Raw genomic sequence first — 17,495 nt, 5'->3', positions numbered from 1 at the left:
TCTTTCCAAAACATCTAAGTCCTTTAGTGACTCTACGGTGGCCACAGAGATGCCGCAGCAGCTGCTCCACATACCACATCATGTGCCTGTTGACATTTCTGTCACATTCATCAGAGGCAGAACAGCTTATGGAAGCTGCAAGCAACCAGGAGCTGAGATGCAGCTGTGAAACTGCTCTCCTATGGGTGTTAAAGCTGGGGAAGTTTCAGGGGAAATGCAGATCATTCCAGGTTTGACTTCTTTCAGAGGTGATGGCAGTGCCTGTGATAGAGGGTGTTCTTCAGGCCTGCCTTGGCCTTATGGTCGTCACTAGCCACCTGCCATGGCCACCAGCAGAGCCAGGGTGCTTGTTGCATGGCTGTCCTTGCCTGATTGTAGGGCTAACTCACTGATGATGGCTGTTCTTAATCCAAATGTGCATCATATTTACAATACTGCAGAGTGTGCAACCACTGGGTTTTTTTTTGTTGTGTTGTGTTTTGTGTGTGGGGTTTTTTTGTTTTGTTTTGTTTTTAAACTTTCCCATGTTGCATTTTGCTTGTAACTTTATTTAGTAACGTATCAGTCAAACCAAGACAGGAGAGTTTCAGAAGTGCACCCTGACATGGCTTTTTAAAATACATGAAGCTTAAGTAAAGTTTTGGCAAGCCACATACCTATTATAGCATTTAAACAAAAATGGTGAGTAACCAATGGAGGCAGAAATGTTACACTTAGTCTTGCCTTTAATAATTTCATAATTTTTCATCTGGCCATTATATTCAATTTAGCTTACCTGAAGTCATGGCCTTATTGCAAGCAGTGCTTTTCACTTCTGGGTACATGTGTTGTGTCTTGTCCCTTCAGAGTCTCCCTCACCTGGGCCTAGAGGCTCTTGTCAGGTTAGTGCTTAATTGGCAGCAAAAGGCAAACTTGGTTAGGAAGAGAGCAGTGTCTACCACTTAGGTGTTGACATGGCTTGCTCCAGCGTCTTTGTAATGTCGTTTGCTTTGCAACTTGTTCTTCAGAAGGTAAAGGTGTGAAGAGAGTCCTGTAGCCTCTCTGCACCCTGAAAGTTAAGTTAGTAGGAGCTAAACTACAAGGAATAATAAAGGTTGAAAAGTAGAAGTATCATAAATATGTCTCAGGGGAGGCAAGAGGTGATATTCCATCTGTGTTTAAGGAAAGATAAATGGCAAAGTGGCTGTTGGCCAAAGATGGGGAGAACCTGATGCTTGGCTCCCTGCTCAACCATGCTTTCTCTGAGTGACTGATCTACGTGGTCTTTCTGAGTCTCCTCTAATCAATAACATTTTCCTGCCTTGTGTGGGAGATATGAGGACAACCTTACCATAAATTGGGATGTGGTCATGGTCTGCAGTGATGGAGGCCTAGGAACTGGAAATACCCAGGAGAGCTGTGTGTTTTGGACACATGCTGCCTGTTGTCCAGTGCCCGGCGTATTTTCATGCACCATGGTTTGTTTCAGGACTCAAGAAAAACCCAACCAACTCACTTTGTTAAAAGTGCTGTTTAAAAAGCTACGGCCCTGTTTTACGGGCAGCAAAACTTGGAAAAGGCTGCTTTTCCAAGTGCAGTTAAATGGTTTAGAAACTCGGTAACTGTTCCGTGGCTTTTCCTGCTTGTAGCAAGCTGTTGGCAAAAACCAGAAGACTTGAATTCCTGTCTCTGTTCCTCTGCCTGGTATTTCTTAGGCTTGGTTGGTCAGCTTTTGTTGTTTATTTGTGAAATAGATGAGGTTTTTAGTTGCAAGGAATGTTACTTATTTTTTCCTAAATGCTGAAAATGACCTTATTTAACAAAGAGGTGCATTTGTTTCATATGTATATGAAATGTTAAGAGACAATATTAATGAATGATAAGTGACTGATTGTTATTCCCTTTTCTACAGATTTAGACTTACAGACTTTTCTCCATTTTCCTGTCCCAGTTCACAGAGCAGTTTTGCTCATGTTTGCTTCTTTGTGGTTTATGGGCTGGAGTCAGAAGATGATAATGCAGGAGGGCCAGGGACAATGTTTGTAGCTATAATAAAGCAGCTCCTGATTTAAAGACCCTGCAATGTCTGGTCTTTAGCTGCATGTTGCTTGCCCTCAGGTTAAAGTCCTGCAGGCAGAACTTACAGGGTGGACATTTTGGGAAGCGCTCCAAAATCAAATGTCATGGGGCCGTTCATCTTTGTGATGTTGCTGAATCTTTCAAATGCCTTTCTGCTTCCTCCTGTGCTGTTGTCTCTTTACTTTGTGCTGTCTTGTGAACTTGGGCAAAAATTGTCATCTTCAGAGAAATGCCTGGGGAATCTCTGAGTTCCGTTAAAATAATAAAGATAACAAGCAAGGTTCAGTATGACAGTCTTTCAGCAAAGAAACTTCATTAGTCTTTCATTTTGTTGTGGCTTCAGTTGTTCACAATTCAATGTATTTTTTACAGTCTCTATAGACCTATGATGTGGTCAACAAGTGATTCTGCCTTTATAATAAACATGCACATAAAACTACAGAAAATATTATTGGTAGGATTTCTGCAAATTGCTGGTAGTGTTTGTATGTGAATGAGATCTGCAAGAGTCACCCAAGTCACGTTGGGTTTTCCCATTTGAAAATCCCAGCAGGTGTCTGGGAGACAATCTAAATCTGAGTACAGATACTTTCTGTAACTGCTCTTTGAAGTACTAGCTAACAAGGGAGTGTCTGCAAGTCATTCTGTATTGAAACTCTCACTCAGACACTCCGCTGCAGGTCTATTTTCCTTCCAACCTTCTTTTCTCAACAGAAGACTCTCCAAGGAAACCTCCCTGATAAGGAGAAATTATGCTAGGACTCCTTTGAAAATTTGCTGCTAATTTTCATTGACTGCTATAATGAGGAAAGACAATAATTATAACAGTAAAAAACCTCTTGTAGGTATTTTGCAAACATCTCATTCAGATACTGAATCTATGGGCTACATTGCTTTAAAGAGTGTGGTTTTAAGAATGGAACAGTCGGAATAAGCGATGGTCCTACAAAGCTATTTGGAAAAATGATAGGATTATTTTAATTTGGTGTATAAATACAAATGAATTAAAGGCAAAATAACTTCTGACTATTGATGGAAATGCTCAGTGGATAAGCTCACAGTTCCCAATTGCAGAAGCTAGTGCAGACAATGAAATAGGAGTGGCCTGATTTACTGAGACGCTGGTTCCTGGAGAGTCCTTGTTTGATATGTTGATGGTAGCTCCCTCTCTCTGCTCCAATCTGATGGCCACATGATGATGGGTTTCAATCTCAAAATAATTTTCTACACTTTGTTAAAATACATCTTCCTATGGTTCACCCACAGGACTGGGGGAATTTCAGTCAATTGCAAACCACACTTCAATAGCATGCCAAGGTAGTGGTGCAAGGATAAACACTCAGGCGCATTTAGGGGCTTGCAATTAAAGCAGATCTGCAATCCTTTCAGTGGCCACAGTGCTATCGACTGAACAGAGAGAGATGGAGTTTGCAGAAGAGGAAGGAGGGCAGAAGCACCTCTTCATGGTATGGTACAAAAAACATAGGGTTCTAATAAAGAGGGAAACCTGCTTTGCTGGCAGCCCGGCTGTTCCTGTTTGCCCCCCAGCACCCCCACTCTGGCTAACGGAGGGTTTCCATCTTGCAGCATGTACCCAGCGAAGGGGAGCCAGACCTCCTGGAGCAGGTTTTCAGCTAATGAAAAGTGTCTGCTTTTCGCTGGCTGCTGGTCCCCCCCAAGCATTTGATTTTGCACTTGTGTGGTTAGAAAGGATCAGCTGTCAACTCAGCTGCATGTAACTATGAACTCTGTAGGCCACAACAGTTTGGTGACAATTAAAAAAGAGTCTCCTAAACTTTTTGCATTTATTAGTGATTTTTTTAGTGAATTTTTTAGTGCATTTTTTTGTGAAAGTGAGATTGCAGACCCCTGGCAGGAAACAGAGCAGATTGTGTGACAATGCAACCTAGTTGTCTGAAATAAGGTGTGAAATCCTAAGTCTGGTCACTTTTCCATATTCTGGAGAACCCATTCTTTTCCCTGCCCACCTTAATTTTATCACAAGTAATGCTATTCCCAATGCCATAAGAGAAGAGCGCACTGTCTCCTCCACTGTCCATGATTTGCTAGGCTAAGTCATGTCTTAATCTTTCCTATGAAAACTGGCCTCCTGTTATCCTGTTCACCCTGGCATAAATAGCTCCAAGCTGAAGCCTTTTAAAGGGATAAGGAGGCAGGGTGAAGCTTGAGTGGTTGATGACAATATCTCTGTCCCTGAGAATGGATCATGGAAATCCTGAGCTGTGGCTGATCCTGGATTCCCACATCCAGCATGGAAGGGCTGATGGGGCAGGTATAAACCCAACCAAAAAAATCCCCAAACCATTTCCCTCTTAACATCGTGCAAGTTATTGGCATGGGATATCTGAGGAAGCCACAGATGTAAATGGGACTGAGATCAGAGCAGCACAGCCTTGGTGGATACAGGATATCAGGGGCTGGAGAAAGCCCACAGCTTAGCAGGGTCTGAGCATCTCTGCTTGGGTTGGCTGGGACAGACAGTGAGGGCAGGATGTCCCTGTGTGTGCTGCAGTCATTCCATCCAGGCTTCTGTGTTCACCACAGCTCCTCAAGAGTGAGGCTTGCTGCTGGACACCTGGATTTTGGGGCAAGCTCAGTGAATAGATGTTACTTGTGCCTGTGCATCCCCATTATCTCACATTCCTGTTGATGCTCTGTGTTTGTGGTACCCATTGCAAGGACCTTTGCCAGGCCCTCTGATGCTGAGATCCACTACTCTTCCTCAAAATCTTCCAGGTTTTATCATGTGCCAATCAAATCACTTCCAGTGTTTCTACAGAGACACGATACAAATTCAGCACAGCAGGGACAGCTTCAGTATTTAGAGTCAGAATAAAGGCAGTGAAACAGCAGGAATTCAAGAGAAGTGGATCTGTGAGTGAAACACTGGTGACTTGGGTGCCATGAGCAAGACAGTGCTGCCTGCTCTGCCTCCCACCCTGTCTCAGCACTGGGTTTTCAGGGGAAGGAACCAGGAAAGCCAAATGCCTTTGTCAGGGAATTCCCTCAAGCTGGCTCTTCACAGTTCTCTGAAGACTTTTCATTTCTAATTTGTTTACGCTTCATGTTTGTTATTGTTAACCTACTAATCTTCATTAAAGGAATGCTTGGTAATGGTAATTAACACCAAGTGCTTACACAGGCCAGGCTGCACCAGGGAATGGTGCTGGGGCTGCATTGCTAAGAGATTTTAACAAAGGAAAATGTGTGTGGTCAGGTTTTCTGGGCTGTGGCACGTCTCTGTTCCAGACACCAGAGCTATGAGCTAGGGGTGCTCACTGTGTGAGCTGGTGCTCTGGGGCTCTGGAAGTGACACGGGCGGGTGGCTGCAGCCATTGTCACAGCATTCACCTTTACACAAGGAATGTCTCCAATGGCATCCTGGGGTGTATTAGAAGGGGGATGGTTAGTAGGTCGAGAGAGTTCTCCTTCCCCTCTACTCTGCCCTGGTGAGACCTCATCTGGAATATTGTGTCCAGTTCTGGGCCCCTCAGTTCAAGGACAGGGACCTGCTGGAGAGAGTCCAGCGCAGAGCCACGAAGATGATTAAGGGAGTGGAGCATCTCCCTTATGAGGAAAGGCTGAGGGAGCTGGGTCTCTTTAGCTTGGAGAAGAGGAGACTAGGGGGTGACCTCATTAATGTTTATAAATATGTAAAGGGTGGGTGTCATGAGGATGGAGCCAGGCTCTTCTCGGTGACATCTAATGGTTAAGACAAGGGGCAATGGGTACAAACTGGAACACAAGAGGTTCCACTTAAATTTGAGAAGAAACTTCTTCTCAGTGAGGGTGACGGAACACTGGAACAGGCTGCCCAGGGAGGTTGTGGAGTCTCCTTATCTGGAGACATTCGAAACCCGCCTGGACGCCTTCCTGTGTAACCTCACCTAGGTGTTCCTGCTCCGGTTGGGGGATTGGACTGGATGATCTTTTGAGGTCCCTTCCAATCCCTAACATTCTGTGATTCTGTGATTTGTGGCAAAACCTTGAGGATGAATCAAGATGCTACAGGAGGCCCTGTCAAGAAATGTCATAATGAAAAAATTAGTGTACACATAAAAAAGTAAATCCAAGATTAGTGTTTGAAACAAGCTTAGTGAATAATGTCGGAGCTGCTTATGAACTCTTATACTTCCAAAGTCTCAATGAGACTGCTGAATGACAAGTGTCTGTTTTGTGGTCTGGGATGTGCTGTTGAGGATCACACAAAAATACACTGCAAATATCCTTTTAAAATATGTATTGGATAAATGCACTGTAGTGTTACTGAAGGCACTTGTGTAGCAAGTAAATATTTTTTCAAAATATTCAAGTATTTTATTTTTCCATGCTAATTTGTTTCAAAGAGCTCCTCTGATTTAATAAATACTTAAAACTTGCAGTCAACATCACAATGTTTTCCAGTTGTTCCATTTATTGCATTGACAAAAAACTATTCCTGTTGATATAATGAATATATTGTAATGTTGATGTGTGGGGATTGCAGCTCAGTCGTGATGTAAGGAAAGGAGATTTACTCTTTGGGTAACAGAGTACTTTGCTATCCATGCCTATTTAGTTTATTTTTTTTTTCCTCTTGTGTTTTTGTTACGTGGACAACCTTAACCAGTGCCTGCTGAGGTAAGATGGCAAACTTTTTTTTCCTACTAAGAGCTGGGTGGTTGAAAACCTTATGGCTCTATACAGTGAATATGTAGCTTTTTGTTATTTCTTTTGTACTAATACGAATGTATGCAAAAGATTGAAGTAAGTGGGGGTGAATAGTTCATATGGTAGTTGTTACTATTTCAAGGCTGAACGTGTAAAAGACTTCCATAGCAGCTTTTCTAAAACTTTCAGTATATTGGCTTGCAGTGATAGAAATGCCAAGACAGTTTTTGGAGAGGTTAAGGGATGATGTAGCTGGCAGAGCAGGAACACGAGTGTCTTTATTGTTTTAAGGCTCTTCTCCTGTGTGCCACCAGGTGACAGCAAAACCTAAGAAACCGAAAAACACTGCAGTCGCTTAAGGCTATTTTCCTTAAAGTCTCCTTCCTTAAAGGCAAATGGTAACGTTGGCAATAATTGAGATAGTTGTTTTCTTTAGAGAGTGTGTATTTGCCTATAAGTGGGATTTGTATCCTTTTCCAGATAGCTGCTGTGTTCAAAAACTGTAGAATACAATAATTTTTTGCGTATTCATGAGATGGTTTGCATTACATTTGTGCAAAACCTTCAGCTTTGCAGTGAGGCTGCAGGAGAAATGAGCAGTAACTGGATTAGAAGTGTCCACTGCCGTAATTTACACTGCCCTGGTGCTGGCACCACTATTTTCTCTGCTGCCTTTATGGAAGCCTTAGTCTCTGAGTTTAAAGCATTCATCAAAACAGGCGGCAGTGATTTCGGCAGTGCCAATATATACAGCACAGTTTTAAAGGCAGAAGGTGTTCTTTCCTGAGATAAATTCAATGCTTACAAATACTGTAGCCACTTCTTGTGACTGACAAATTACCTACCTACAAAAATTGGAGTGTGCCTTTTGAATAAAAACAGAATAAGATTGTACTCAAATACATGGGTACAAGTTCTCTGTTGAGGAGGAGGTTGCCATTGCTCCAGGTAATCTTCTCTGGACATTTTATTTTTCCGCTGCATGTGCAGATGCATTGCAGTTTAAATTAGGCGATGAATACGTCTTTCCTTATGTTTCAAGAGTTTGTTTGAGATGCCCTTGCTGCTCAGAAGCCAGACACTATTCATTGTACAATGGATTTTTGTTTGTATGTGCAGAGAAATAAAAGGCTTGTGACAGCTGCAAATAAGTGATTTCTTGTTTTGTTTTGTTTCATCTGCGTTAGGAGGATATGAGACAGATTTGTTGTTAATCCTAAAATACATTCACATTTTAAAAGTTATCATTTCAGGATAACACTTCAAAAGGGTGGTTAGATGGAAACTTTCCAGTGACTCTCTTGAGAATTAATTGGTGTGTTCTTTGGGATGTTTTGCTATGGCCTCCCAACTTTGGGGCACTATGCACAATCAAATGAGTGTTGTAGGGCTGTTGAGCAGTATTAGGAACAACTTTGTGAAGCCTGGCACAACAAATAAACTCCCAGCAAGCGTGGAAAATTTCAAAGAAGCTGACAAATGTTCTAAAAAAGTGACCTGAATGAAAAAACCCAAACCTGCTGAAATGGGTTCTGATATGCTAATGCATAATGAGGGTTCCATGGAAGGGGAAGGAGGGTGGAGCAATGGGGATGTTTATTATTTATTATTGTAAAGAATAACAATGAAAAGTTTAAGTTTTAGGGAATTTGTTGGAACACAGCCGGTGGGCTTCGTAAGCTCAGTTGTCCACTGCAACCATCAAGTGCTTGTTTGCCTGCTGCAAAACTGCCTCTGTGTTTCCAGGGGAAGAGACAGGCAAGAAACTCACATTTATTATATTTCTCTTATTTTAAAGTAGGTAGATTTTTAACAGGTCTAACTGAAAATTTTATGACTATATTTCCATTTCCCCATCCCTATTTTGGGGAAATCCATTTTTCTCTACTATGAAAACTGATTAGAAATATTACAGATGGTAGGAGGAATTGTATATTTTCAATTATGTTCCTTCGTTAAAAGTATATTGAGCTAACCAGAATGTTCCTATGAATAATTATAGTGAAATACAATGCATTATTGATTAAAAATCCATAAAGAAAATCGATCAGAGTATTTATCTCCAGACTAATGCCTTCTCTCTGAGATAAACCATTGTTGAGTTCACTGAGCATGTAGTTGGCTGCTGATAAAACTATCTTGAAGAGCAGCATTGTGCATTTTTGCAAGAACAAATATGCTGAGATTAAAACTGAAACTGATTATGTTGAACATGATTTAGGAGAAAGGTTTCAAAATTAGCCCAGAAATTGTGGCTACAAACTCTTATCTTCAAAGCTTTTTTGCCATGGTCTGCATTGGCATTTAAACTGTGCTCTGCATTCATGTGCTTTCACTTTTTCTTCGCTTGTTTCTGCTGCAGAAACCTTTCAGGGACAGGAGAAGCGGTGCTGCTCCTGATGCAAGCACCACTGTTGGTTATCCTCTGGTCTATGCTGGAAACGGCAGAAAGATTTTGCATGTTTTAATATGAGGGCAGTCAACAATTTTTTGCAAGTATTTCCTACTTGAAATACTTGTATTTTAAAGATAAACACAGAATAGATTGAATTCCTGTTTTATGCCTAGTGCCTCATAAGGAAGGTCCCAGCTACATTGGTTTTGAGTACATTTTATTTGCCTTCCAGCATCCTCTTTCCCCATGATCAGGCTGATCGGCTCCTGTTCGTCCATAGTGCTGCATCTATTGTAATATTGTGCTGAAAGATGGACCCATCCCATCAGGGCTTCCACAGAAGCACGATTTCCAGCACAGTTTTGTGTTGGTTTTGGAAATATTTAGAAGGATATAAAAATAACATAAAAGTTACTGTAAAGGCAGAAAAGCTACTTACCGGTGCAGTTATGAAGCATTTTGGTGCCCCGGTGGGGTAATGGGGAGGAAAGGGAAAGGGAAGCAGCTGGAAGCTTGAGTGGTATCTATGAGGTTTTTCTTCGGAGGGCATCAAGTGGAGTAAAAGGTGCCTTGTGTACAAACTTCATGTTTCCAGACTAATGGCAGCGTGCCCAATAATGCCAAGTGTAAAGGCCATAGGAGATGAATTACATGCACTGCAGAGATGTTCCCAGAATGGCTGTTGTAAATAAAGTATAAAATACATTGACCTGTGGACTGAAGATCTCTGAAGTGGAGGCTGTAGGTTCACCATCTGCTCGTGTCTAAATGTACATGTAGCAAGAATCTGGAGTATCGACATTTTTTTGTGTCTTACTAGAATGCTAATTTAATGCGATGCACTCATTTTCACCAGTCAGTCCCCAGTAATTGTACATCTCTGAAGTGTAACTGAGCTCTGAGGTTCGTCTGCCAACCCACCTATGCTGCTTTTGTTAAGTCTATTTTATACCAAGCCCCAAACCTACTTTGGACATGTGTGCTTCCTGTGGAGGCCAAAAAACTGGTGGTGGATGATGGTGGTGATGCCAGGGGGATGAGGAAGAACATATCCTGACCTTTCATCCCCAGTGTCCTGTACAGGTTCTGCTATTGTTCCTCTGTTCAGAAAGCACAGGAGATGCTGATAAAGACCTCTTGGGCCGTGATTTTATTCATATGATAGTGATCTATCTCTGCTGCTTGTCCAATTCAGTTGCTCCAGTTTTCTTGTGTCACCAGCATCTAGGCGAAGTAGAGATTAACTTCATGAGTGTGGGTTGGCAGAGGATTAATTTAAATTAAGATGAAAATGTTGCTCCTGATGGGGAAATTCAGTGGTGCTGGTGAAACTGCAGGCACTCTTTGTACTCAGGAATTACACTGTGCCTGTATCAAATCAGCTTGGGTTATGGAATGTAGAGTATCGGTATCTCTTGGATATTCAAAGTAGCAGGGTTTCATATAGCATTTATCTTTGTGATTGGTTTGAGAGTTGCCAACTTTTCTCCTTCCAACAGATTGTGCTGGAAGATGCATATATAAATATATGCATCTGTCACCTCCAGGCAGGGCTGCTCTGGCACTTTCTTATTAAGAACAACCTTAAAGGTCACTTGGCAGCTTCAGCTTGTGCTGATGGCATTAGAGATGTGCTTGTATAATAGCCACGAGCAGCTCCAGCATGTTTTTGCTTCACACTGTGTGCTGAACTCTCTCTGTTTCTGTTTTCCAGTCTGTTTGGATCAAAAAATCCTCTCTCAAAGAGCATTTACTTCCATCCTTGCTTCAGTCTCCCAAGCTGTGCTGCTTAGCACAAGGGTTTCCCTGAAGTTGTACTGCTCATTTCTTGGGACCACTGGCTTCAACTCACCCCACCTTGTCTGCTTCTGGAAGAGAATCCCAAAATGCACTGTATAACATATAACACATAACAGATAACAGATAACGCATAACATATAACATATAACATATAACATATAACATATAACATATAACATATAACATATAACATATAACTTATAACATAACAATACTCCAAGAGATTTTGACCTAGACCTGTATTATCACCTATAGAAACACCGTTTACAGAAATACTAAATAGCCTTTTCTGTAACAAAGTGGAATACATGGAATATATTTAGACCCTTTATGTTTTGCTGTAGTAGCTTCATTTATCAGAGCTGATAGGAGCAGTTTTATGTGTTCCTTCACTCCAAAGGCTCCAGAACTTGGTCTCCTTGAGGGGTGCAGTGTACATCAAAGTTTACAACATCTCTTTTTATTTTATAAACATTCCGGTTGTCACTCATTAAAACGCTAGCATTGCTCAGCTGGGTTGCCAGCTTTTGACTCTGTGTTGTGAACCATGCTGGTCCCTTGCTTTCCCCGTTCAACAAGACAGATTAAAAGGAGAGATTCAAAATGACTGAGGAAACAGTTGCGTTTTTCGTATAAAAATGGGTGTTTTTTGCATGTTGACTTTCCAAGACGGTTGTGTGGGCCCTTGGGAGGCTGTGGTCCATCGTTGTGGATGCTGGCTACCAGGCTGAGCTGCTCATCAGGGCTGGTTGGGTTAGACTCAGCATTGTGCCAGGATGATATAAGGATTTGGGATCAGTGTTTAGTCACTTTTGCTGACTGATGCCTCTTCTGGTATCTCAGTAAAGCTCAAATAAGACTTGTGGGCTGAGGGTTATGATGGTTTCATGCAATGGATGATACCTTTAATCTTTATTGGTCTCTCTGGGGAAGCCCTCAGTGTCTAGGAAAGGTCTTATCAGACACTAAGAAGTCTGTGGCTTTATTGAGCCTGATCCCTTGCCTCAACTCTAAGGTTTTGCCTTTTTAATCTCTCCTAGTAGGTCCATGAGAGCTTTACTGGCTGTGGGACAGAGCAGTCTGTCACTGCCACAATTGTTAATACACCTTGTGTTACACAAGGCACATTTTTTTACAGACTTCTGGGTAGCAGGATGTAGTTTTTCCTTCTTTTTAATTTTTTTTTCCCTGTTAACTGGTCCTTGGTTTTACGTGTTTGTGTTAGCGAGCACATGAGCAAGCAGCTTTGCTAGAACACCTGCAGGAGCTCCAGCTATTGGGAGGAGATGCTTCTGAAAGCAAAATTGAAGAAGGAGAAATGTTACATCAGGAGAGATCAACTTTAGATAATTTCTGGACAGTTATGCATACATTTGTATTTTTTTCTAATTCCTCTCTGTTGATGCCACAGTGAAACCTAAGCCCTCTTTGGCACCTGTCCTGGAAACTTTTTGGAGTTCCAAGGCTTCTTCCATGCAGATATTTCTTAAGTTTCCTCATGGACTACTTCTGGTGAATTCCTTGCTGTTTACTTTGGCTGCCAGTACTTTGAAATATTTTTTCTAATTTAAATGTGTCTACTAGATTTTTTTTTCCAAACGTGCTTATATAAATTCCAGAAATGCAGCATACCAAACCAAAACTGTAGCTAGCTTTCTACTATTTTAACAGCCCCACTGAAATATTAGTTTTCCTTTGGAGTAATCCATGCTAATAAGCTGAGGTACAAGAAAGGTGTCTCAGCATTGTTGGGGTTCAGAGCATTTTAAGACAAAGGCACATCTTGTGGAATAGTGTTTACCAGGGCAATTCTGTGATGTCCAACATGGACTTCTTACAAGTCCTGTTGCTTTCCACTTTCAGGCCTTCTGAAAAGCTGCACGAAGTCTATTAAGCCTTATACACCAACAAATATATCTTAAACTTGCAAAATGCAGATATGTTTAATGTTCACAGTGTCTGATCAGCAGTAGATCTAATGAGAGAAGGGTCTCCCTTTCTTTCAGTGATAGCTTTTTGGGGACTTAACAGAAGGTTTTCTCATATATTGATTGATATCTCAATTTGTATCAGCAGCAGATGTAGTTACATTTTGCACATCCTCTTTAGTATGAGGGTAAATAATAATAATTTCTAGCAGTAATAGGACTGATTCTGTGCTCACCACCTATGGTGTAAATCAGAAGTAAAACACCTTGTCACCTGCGGTTTGCATTGGCAAGATTTGGGTCAGGCATGATGGACGTGAGGAAGGTGGCTGATCTGAAAGGTTATGTACATATTCAGACCATTACATCCCATGCCTAAACCTAAGAAAGTTCCTACAGTTTCAAATGGCTTTTTACACTGGTCTGATGAAGTTCTAATTAAGCAGAAAAATAGCATTTTTTTAATGAACACAAACAGATAATGTTCTTCTAAGTACTTCTCAAATATAATCAGATGGTATGCTTAACACGAATTCTGACTGCTTTGCACAAGTGATTGCCTGTTTTTATTTGCAGTAACCTCCAAATATAAATATTGTGTGTGTGGGTAATGAGTGTTTTTAAAATAAAGTGCCTTAATTCTAAGAGTAAGAATTTAGGTACTCATACATTTACTTGACTGTGATTTCTATTGCTATGCCTCCTGAAGAAAGGGGAATGTCTTTTCTCCATTCACTGACCAGACCTGAATTTTCTTCTCAGAGCCTGAAGAATTTTGTCCTGTCTCTAAACAATTTAGAAAATAATTTGTTTTCATGAAACACAACAGAAGGCAGGATGTCTGTGTGTTTGATTTTTAGGCCAGACTACAAACAACCTGGTATTCAGCACTGCACAGTCGTTTAGGACTAATTAGTTTTGGTTTTGAGAGGGAAGAGTAAAAGCAGAAGAATTATGATTATTACAGTGAGAATTTAGTGATGAAACCATTGAATTATGCACTCACTTCTTTAACTATATCAATTATATCTCCTTATGAACAATCATTGGTTTTTTCCTTGTTGTGTTTGAAGATGCTTAAAATAGGCATGCAGGCATTACTAATTTTCTGTTTCAACGCGGAGCGAGTATTAATGCACACCATCCTTGGTGCAGACGAAATTCTTTGCACCAAGCTTCATTTCAGGTAACCTGTTAAGTCTATAATCTCGTTTCCACGTACTGCTGTATTCTGAATGATAATTTGTATACTACAGGTGATTTTTTTCCTAACTTATCCTGACAGCTATAAGGCAGGCTAAATGCTAATGGAGTTGAAATGCACTTAAAGAGAGTATTTAAACTACATCAGCTGTTAATAAGCAATAATTATTTAAGTATTATAAATATTGCATGTACTTATGAGTTCATTTATTATATTTGGGAAGTTAATATGTTATGAGTTTTTTTGAAAGAGTTCTGTTCAGTATCTCTTAGTGAGATACATGACCTATTTCCAGAACAGAAATATGTTACCTTAAAGGTTCTAATAAACTAATTTAATTTCCATGTCTATTTATTGCGTAAATGAGCAAATACAAAAAATTAAATTAAATTAGTCTAATTTGTTCCACCATTAATATTTCAGTTTATATTTAGAGTATTGAATATATTGCACTTTTCTAGTTTCTGGTTTGAATGTGTGGGAAAAAATAGGCTATATAAGTTCCTCAGTGTTTTTTAAGAGCAAAAGTTATTTATTTTAGGGATACACTGATAATATAAAAATATTTCTGGAGAAAGGAGGAAGCAAGGAATGTGGATTTTGAATTACACCTTTCTTTGTTGCTGCTCAAGCTGGAGAACTTATGAAAGCTTCTACCACATGGTAATGCTCATAATTCGTTTAACTTGGGGTTTCAAACTTGCATTGAATTGTCATCGGATATAGTTTTACAGTTTTAGTTCTACTTTTAGACGTTGTAATGTCAAATTTCAATATTTTCAACTTAATTTTAGTTGCAAGCAGGTATGCAAAACCATTATTAATTATTTAAGTAATTTGATGTATTTCCCCTTAAGTAATAGCAAGAAATAGTAAATAAAACCTGTGAATAGATCAAAGACCAAATTTCACAGTATTATTAATTACCCTTAGTAGCACTAGAAAAGCGGTTTGATTCTGATGGCATTGCTCCTGTAACAGGATATTGTTCATTGAAGATAGTATCTCTCTGGTCTTTAAGTGACAGCAATAGTTTCATTCATAGACATATAAAACTTGTTAAGTGCAATTATTCCTTTCAGCCAGAATTAAATGTATTACTATTAAACCTGAGGCTGCCCTAACCTTACCAGAGAAATCATATTAACTGGTCTGTCAATACCTATTGGGGTAATACATATATATTAAAAAACCAAGGTGTGGCAAAGAAATACCATCCCTCCCTTTGCCGTTCATCCAGCAGTTGTTTATCTGCTGTTGACCTGATCTTTCATGGAGCTGGACTGGTTGCCCCCTGGTCTTTCTTCTTTCACAGTAGGAGTAGAAAACCACACGTAATGCTTTAGTAGGACTGTAGAGAGTAATAACCAATGAATGTATTTTATGTTTCCACTTCTTACATATTTTTTTATTATTAGCATGCAATATACTGCTGGTAATTTGTGGTATATGAGCCTAATGCTCTGTCAGCTGAGGAAGATTACTGGTATGTTGAATAATGGCAGTGCCCACTGCAGTGGAGAAAGTTGTTCTCCTCTGTAATATGTTATTTTAGCACAATTTTAATAGTGCAGCATAAATAACTAATATCTAAGGATTACTCTTTTTTTTGCTGCACTGCATTTTTTAATATTTGTGATTAATTTAGAAACAGAGTGATCAATATGGTGTGTCTTCAGCAGACCACTGTGCTGGTCTGAAGAAGGTGCACAGCCCCAAATCTTCTTTAAAACATTGTTTTTTGAAGACAAGTTTATTCCTTCCTATGTAGAAAAGAGAAAAACCTGTTGCCCCAAGCCACACATGTAGAAGTTGGGAATGTCACCTGTACCAGTAGTGAACTACCGTGCAGTGTATCAGCTGCTTTGTCAGGTGCAAGTGTCAACTGCCAAGCCAGGGAGAAAGCGACCACTCTCCGGATGACAGCACAGGATGGCCATGCCAAGGGGCAGATCCAGACCCACCAGGCCTCTGCTGTATTTATAGATGTGCCCACTCTCCATGAAATAAGTAGCTTTTGCAGGAGAAAACGAAGAGTGGAAAGCAATTCCCAGAGTAACAGGTCACCACAGAGAATCTTCTCCTGGGAACCCCATGGTTTGCACATGGCTGGCAGCCCTTACTGACAAGAATATTTAAGGCAGGCTAAAGATATCTGTAACTGCAAAATTATGAGCAGATGCTTGATCTTAACTGTTAGCAAAAGGGGATCATCAGCTGAGCTGTCATTGAAGCTGTGTGTCAGGCTGAGGACTCTTCTGAGGACGTCAGGCTGCAGCACATATTGAAGAGAGCTGGTTTTTTTCTTCAACATTTCAGGAATGAAAGATGGGTTGGCAGAGCTGTCAATACTAGAAACATCCTTAAATCAAATCATGGCTTTGTAGCTCTTCTAACAATATGTAGCTTGCAATCTCTGAGCAGCATCGATAAATCCGAGTAACAAAGGAACCGATGTTGTCCACTGATCCTCATTAGCTGGGAAGGATGTGGGTCAGAGGGATGAGTTATGAAATTGTAAGATGATTTTTCTGCTTCAGCATCTTGGTGGATGCTGTTGAACAGAAGGAAATATTCATTTTGTCTGCAGCTCACATGTTCACTTCACCTCCGGACTCAAGAGAAGCCTGGATCTAAATGTGCACTACAGGCATCCAGTATTTCTGTAAAAGGGATTTCTGGGTAATATAAACTATCTGTCTCCAGGTCTAATTAAAACACATTTATTGCTTTCCTACTTAGAATAATGGAATACAAGACTTCAGAGGCACCTGAATCTGTATGTGGCAATGTAATTTATACAGCCAGTCAGTGATGTAAATCAGTGCTGAAGCACACTGTTCTGAGCATGTTATTGAGTGATAAATGCTATTCTTTTAAGAAAACTCAGTAGAGGAAAAAACAGGTAGGTTTTTGTTCTTAAGGTGGGATTTCTGTTCTTAATGGCCACATGAGACATGGCCAGAAAATTAAAATGTAATTGATCCAGAATGCCTCACAAATAATTAGTGATTTTAAATATTTGCATTATTCTGGAATTGCTAATGCCAATGAGACCTGTGACAAAGGATCAGATGAAGTGAGCCCCATGTGTTCAGCAGTTTATGGTGGTGATGAAGAAAGCTTGGAAATGTTACTTAAACTTTCTTTTTGGTTTGATGTGCAGAGTTTTCCTGCCCTCCTTCCTCGACTCTTGAGATGACAGAGTTATACCTTTAGTACCTGGATGATGCGCAGGAATGTGGTCACAAGCAGGACCTAAAGAACTTCACTGAAACCTCCTCTGGGAAGCTTATCTCTTTGAAGAGGAGCTTCACAGAACATAATTGCAGTCTGAATTTTGTGCTTTCAAAAGTCCTCATCAGCACTTCTCTGTCTTCTGGGAACTTGGCATGATGCTGTAATTGAATCAGACTCTTAATTAGATTATTTTCAGTAA

The sequence above is a fragment of the Caloenas nicobarica genome, chromosome 3 (assembly GCF_036013445.1).
Source record: "Caloenas nicobarica isolate bCalNic1 chromosome 3, bCalNic1.hap1, whole genome shotgun sequence".
Classification (NCBI taxonomy): Eukaryota; Metazoa; Chordata; class Aves; order Columbiformes; family Columbidae; genus Caloenas; species Caloenas nicobarica.
The sequence above is the reverse complement of the archived record's forward strand: the minus strand, read 5'-3'. Positions refer to the sequence as shown.